Here is a 6079-nt window from a genome sequence, read left to right on the forward strand (position 1 = left end):
CCCGGCTAGTTTTTTGTATTTTTTAGTAGAGACGGGGTTTCACCGTGTTAGCCAGGATGGTCTCGATCTCCTGACCTCGTGATCCGCCCGTCTCGGCCTCCCAAAGTGCTGGGATTACAGGCTTGAGCCACTGCGCCCGGCCCATTTCTATTCTTAAACCTTACTATTTTTGTTTTGTTTTTTTGAGTCGGAGTTTTGTTCTTGTTGCCTCGGCTGGAGTGCAGTGGTGCGATCTTGGCTCACTGCCACCTCCGCCTCCCGGGTTCAAGTGATTCTCCTGCCTCAGCCTCCCAAGTAGCTGGGATTACAGGTGCCCACCACCACACCTGGCTAATTTTTTTGTATTTTTAGTAGAGATGGGGTTTCATCATACTGGCCAGGCTGGTCTCAAACTCCTGACCTCAGGTGAACCGCCCGCCTTGGCCTCCCAAAGTGCTGGGATTATAGGCGTGAGCCACCGCGCCCAGCCAAACCTTACTATTTTTTTTAAAGAATTTTTTCCAGAATTTAATTTCTGACATAGCTTGAGTTTTCTAGTAACTCTAAACTCCATCTCCTTTATCGTCATTAAGTCATTGACAAAAAGCCAGGAGAAGCATTAGGAAAGGGCATGATAATCAGTATGATAATTTGCCTTGTGTGCTCAGCACTTAACTGTTTACAAAGCCCTTTCACATGCACAGCGGGTGGGAACTGCGTGGTGTGGGCTGGGCCTGCACTGGAAGCACGTCCCGTGAAAAACGTTCGTGCCTTAGGTGAAGCAACATGTATCACTTTAGAGTACTAACAGTATATGTTGTTCTTATGTATTGGTATTTATTTCTATTTTTGCTATGTTTATGTCATATTTAAATGATATCCTACTGCTTGTTGGTATACCCTAAACTGTTTAAATAAAAAACTCTATTTTTAAAGAAAAAACATACAATTGAATGGAAAAGTGTATGCTCTTATCTTTTGGTGAGACAGCATCTCACTCTGTCGCGTATGCATGCACCACCAGGCCTGACTGATTTTTTTGTTTTTGTAGAGATGGAATCTCGCTGTGTTGCCCAGGCTGGTCTCAAACTCCTGGGCTCAAGCAATCCTTCCCTCCTTGGCCTCCCAAAGTGTTGGTTGGGATTACAGGTGTGAGTGACTGTGCCTGGCCTATTCTCTTACTTTTTAAAGGCTCCTCACCTCTCCTCTGGGAAACCTAGCTGTTAAGACTACAAGGGCCGGCCAGGCGGGGTGGCTCATACGTGTAATGCCAGCACTTTGGGAGGCCGAGGCAGGCGGATCACAAGGTCAGGAGATCACAACTGTTCTGGCTAACATGGTGAAACCCCGTCTCTACTAAAAATGCAAACAATTAGCCGAGCGTGGTGGTGGGTGCCTGTAGTCCCAGCTACTTGGGAGGCTGAGGCAGGAGAATGGCATGAACCCGGGAGGCGGAGCTTGCGGTGAGCCAAGATCACATCACTGCACTCCAGCCTGGGTGACAGAGCGAGATTCCATCTCAAAAAAAAAAAAAAAAAAAAAAAAAAAAAAAAAAAAAAAAAAAAACTACAAGGGTCTCGGGTTAGGTCCCCAGAAGCAAACCCAGAGAAAAGGTAGAAAGGTAGAAAGCAGTGCAGTGATCCAGGTAACGCCAGGAGGGGAGTGTGGAGGCAAGATGGGGTGGTGGGGGAGGAGGGCAGCTAGGCAAAGTGTATCATCAACAGGTCCCTGCTGTGGGCAGCTGAACCTCAATGCCCCTGGAAAACTCTGGAAGTCAATGTAGGATGCACTTCAGATTTGGTCCTCCTGCCAGGGGCAGGAGCCAGGGAGTCTAGCTACTCCCTCCCATCAGTCCAGTGTGGAGGCTGTTCCCTGAGACAGAGTTGCAGGTACTTGTAGTTGGAATCCACTAAGCTGAGTGCACAAGAAAGGGGAGTGCCATGGGGCTGAGGGCAGGGTCCCCAGCCAGTATCCCTTGTTGCAGTGAGGCTGGAGCTGACAGCTCACCCAACGGCTACTATGGTCCATGAAAGGATATGGAACAGCACCTGTGTGACTAACCTTGCACTCCCAAACTCATTCCAGCGGCTCTCCATTAGCGAGGGTCTCCCAGTTTCCAGCAACTCTCATAAGACCACCTGGTGACTGTCTAGCACTGTGCCCACAGTTGTCACCACTTATTGGTGCCAGGATAGGTGCTAGACCCAAGCCTAGCTGATCCTACAAGTCCGTCTCCCTGGAATTCAGTAGTCTCCCTGGCTGGCTGGGCCTGGAGCAGGTACCTTCCAACCTGCCACGGCTGCATTTCCCAGTCTAAGGAACAGTCTGCAGACAAGACAAGAAAGCAGCCACTGCCACGTGGGCTGCCAAGACAAGAAACGGTAACCCCTGCTTCTGGTCCCTTCCCCAGGTGCAGCTGCACCCCCAGCCTCGGCTTCATCCCACCTTTAAAAATCTTTTTTTCTTAAAGTATAATAAAAAAAAAAAAAAAAAAATCTTTTTTTCAAGATAGGGTCTCTTTCTGTTACCCAGGTTAGAGTACGTGATCTCAGCATCTCAGCTCACTGCAACCTCCACCCACCAGGTTCAAGTGACTCTTGTGCCTCAGCCACCCAAGAAGCTGGGATTACAGGTGTGCGCCACCACGTTCTGCTAATTTTGTGTGTTTTGTTTTGTTGTTTTTTTTTGTTATTGTTGTTGTTGTTTGTTTTGTTTTGTTTGAGATGGAGTCTCACTCTGTCGGCTCACTGCAACCTCCTCCTCCCAGGTTCAAGCAATTCTCCTGCCTCAGCCTCCCAAGTAGCTGGGATTACAGGCGCTCGCCACCATGCCCAGCTAATTTTTGTATTTTTACTAGAGACGGATTTTTGCCATGTTGGGGTGTGTGTTTATATATACATATATATATATGTATTTTTTCTTTTAGTAGAGACAGGGTTTCGCCGTGTTGCCCAGGCTGGTCTTGAACTCCTGGTCTCAAGTGATCTGCCTACCTCGGCCTCTGAAAGTGCTAGGATTACAGGAGTGAGCCACTGTGCCCAGCTAATTTTTGTATTTTTAGTAGAGATGGGGTTTCGCCATGTTGGCCAGGCTGGTCACTCCCCTCCCAAAGTGCTGGGATTACAAACATGTGCCACCACGCTCGGCCCCCTGCATCCTATGTACAAGTCCATGAAAGAAACCAGAATATGTTACCCCCAAATATGCCTCTTTGACACGATATTTTTGAATATTTTTTAGCTAAGGTAGTTAAGAAGCAGCAAACAGTGGAAGACCTCCTCTCTTTCCGCCTAAAGCCAGGTTATAAAATTCTTTACTGGAGACAACTTTTACAAACCTTATGCCATCAGTTTACTCCCATTCACTTACCACCTCAGAGGTTCCAGGAGCCTAAACCTACTTTCGTTTGTCTTGCCACTTCTCTAAAATGTATTGTGTTTTTTTTTCCTGGTTCCCCTTGTGGGATATGTTGAGGTTTCTCTTCAAATAATCTGATCCATCTTTTATTCTTTAATTCATAGTACCCCCACTCCACTTTCCTTTTTCTCCTTTTTTTCCTTTTGCCTTTGTTCGATGCCCAGGCACACCGCAGCACCCGGCGTTGTCAGTACCAGCTCACATTCCTTTCCTTATTTGGAAAGAAGACTAACTTTCTAGCTCATTACAAGCACCCCTTCCCCTTCCTCTCCACTTTCTTTTACGTGCCCACCTTATGTAAAAAAGTTCAAATGTTTAGCCAACCGGGATTCGTTTAGATTGTACAACCCGACCCCGACCAATGGGGAAAGAGTACAGGGGCTGGACTTGCGTCAGAAATAAAAGCTCTCGTGCCCTTTGTTCAGGTGTGCTCTCATGGTGACTGGCCAAGGAGGCACCCCTGCACTACTGCGCAGAAGTAAAATTACTTTGCTAAGAATCCTTTGTTCGAGTGTTCAATTTCCTCAGGATTTTGAGCGTTATTCCTGACACTGTTTTGTCAGGATGAAATTTATTGTTCTTTACTGAAGATGCTCTCTAAGCCAGAGTCATAAGCCACTGCACCATCACCTTTGTTTGAGGTTTCTCCCTCCTGATGTGTGCCGCATATATTACAGACTTGCTTGTTTTCCTCTTGCTAATCTGCCTTTTGTTACGGGGGATCTGTCCCTACTATGAACATTCGAGGTTTTGAAATTACATTTCCTCCCCCACCCCAGTATTTAAGCCAGGGCTTTCTATTACGTGTAACCCAATGTCCTTGCTAATTCACCAAGACAAGGAGACAGTGAATCCACCTCCCGGGTTCAAACGATTCTCCTGCCTCAGCCTCCCAAGTAGCTGGGATCACAGGCACCCGCCACCACGCCCGCTTTGGCCAGCTTCGGGTATCTGGTCCTTTCCAGGAAACAGGAAAGGACGTCCTCTCCAGGTGACCCGCCCTCCTCCTCCTTCTCCTCGGCCTCCTCCTCCGCCTCCGCCTCCACCTCCTCCTCCGCCTCCTCCTCCTCCTCCGCCTCCTCCTCCTCTCTCCCCTCCACCCAGCACGGTCGCCACCCTTGAGCTTCTCCGGGCCTGTCTGCTGCCACCTCCTGGACAGTAGTGGTATGTCAGGGCGCGGTCTTACCTGAACCGGGCTCAGAGAGCCTGGAGAGGGAGGGCTGGGGTAATAGACGTCCTGAAAACTTCCTTTAGGAAAGGGGTTGCTTTTCCTCTTGGCACCAGCACCTGGCACAGAGTGAAAGCTTGGGATTGAGTAGGTGAATGAAAGAATAAGAATAAGCGAGTGAATTGGCATATGAATTGGAGTCAGTAAGTGGACGGCTGTAGCTGACTTACATATAAGGTTTCAGGAGCTCTCGCATGCGATGATACCATCCTGATCCCAAATTCCCGTTGCCCGTGGGTGCCCGTCCTCCCTCACCCAGCATCTGCCCTGAGAGGGCACTGGTGCTGCTCACTGAGCATAGTGATGTTGGAGGGAGTACGTGGGAGACAGAACAGGACCTTAACACTTGAGCTGGAACTCATTATTCTGTAATTGATTGTTTCCGATGTTACTCAGGGTTTGATCAACGGCTGCCTGCGGCATCTTCCCTGAGCTCATTCCTGTGTGCATAAAGGGGGGCTGAAGTAATGAGGGTTGGAGGTTTTTTTTTTTTCCTAGAAAAACAGACTAGAAGTTATATCTAAATGCGTGAGTCAGCTCCATGAGTCAGTTCCTCAAGAGATACTGATTGACACCAGAACTGGTTCCAGCCCCGGGAGCCCCACCCTTGGCGTGTGACGATACGTGACACGGAGGTGTGATGGCTTTATATAAGCTGAGTCTTTTTATTTCCCCCTAACTGCTTCTTTAAGTGGATGAAGAGGAGAAGGTCGCGAGGAGTGCCCTGCCCTGGTGGACAAAACCATCAGCATGTGGCGAGAGGCCCCTCTCTAGGAGAGTGGTGACTCCAGGGTGAGACATATCCCACCCCACTCTGAGTCTGTGTCTCCAGGTGCTCAGCGGACCAGCTGGGAAGCCAGAGTCCAGTAGGAGCCTGGAGCCTCCACACACCCACCTCTGAGCTCTAGGCCCCTTCTTCTAAGGGGCAACCTGCAGAATGCAATGCCGTTACTTTCTCCAGCCCTGGAATTGGGCCTCAGAAATGATAGCCAACTCAAACTTCTTTTTATTCCCCGAGACAGAGTCTTGCTTTGTCATCCAGGCTGGAGTGCAGTGGTGCAATCTTGGCTCTCTGCAACCTCTGCCTCCTGGTTCAAATGATTCTCCTGCTTCAGCTGCCTGAGTAGCTGGGACTACAGGTGCCTGCCACCATGCCCGGCTAATTTTTGTATTTTTAGTACGATGGGTTTTTGCCATGTTGGCCAGACTGGTCTTGAACTCCTGACCTCAGGTGATCCGCCCACCTTGGCCTCCCAAAGTGCTGGGATTATGGGTGTGAGCCACCGCACCCAGCCTCAAACTTCTAAGGGAATGTTATCATTACCCTCATGCCCACCTCCCTCCATCCCCACACCTGCACACCAGCAGTCTACGTTTTTGCAAAAGTTTTTTTTCTTTTTTTCTTTCTTTTTTTCTTTTCTTTTTCTTTTTTTTTTTTTTTTTTTTTTTTTTTTT

At 48.6% G+C, this 6079-nt stretch overlaps 1 protein-coding gene across 1 annotated transcript in view; it reads left to right on the top strand.

Moving 5' to 3' along the window:
* Positions 1-6079, top strand: part of IFNLR1 (interferon lambda receptor 1) — a 55479-nt gene that overhangs the window by 34079 nt on the left and 15321 nt on the right. The gene's annotated exons all lie outside the window — the stretch shown is intronic.

Source organism: Rhinopithecus bieti, unplaced genomic scaffold, assembly GCF_001698545.2.
Source record: "Rhinopithecus bieti isolate Rb0 unplaced genomic scaffold, ASM169854v2 scaffold_14826, whole genome shotgun sequence".
Lineage (NCBI taxonomy): Eukaryota > Metazoa > Chordata > Mammalia > Primates > Cercopithecidae > Rhinopithecus > Rhinopithecus bieti.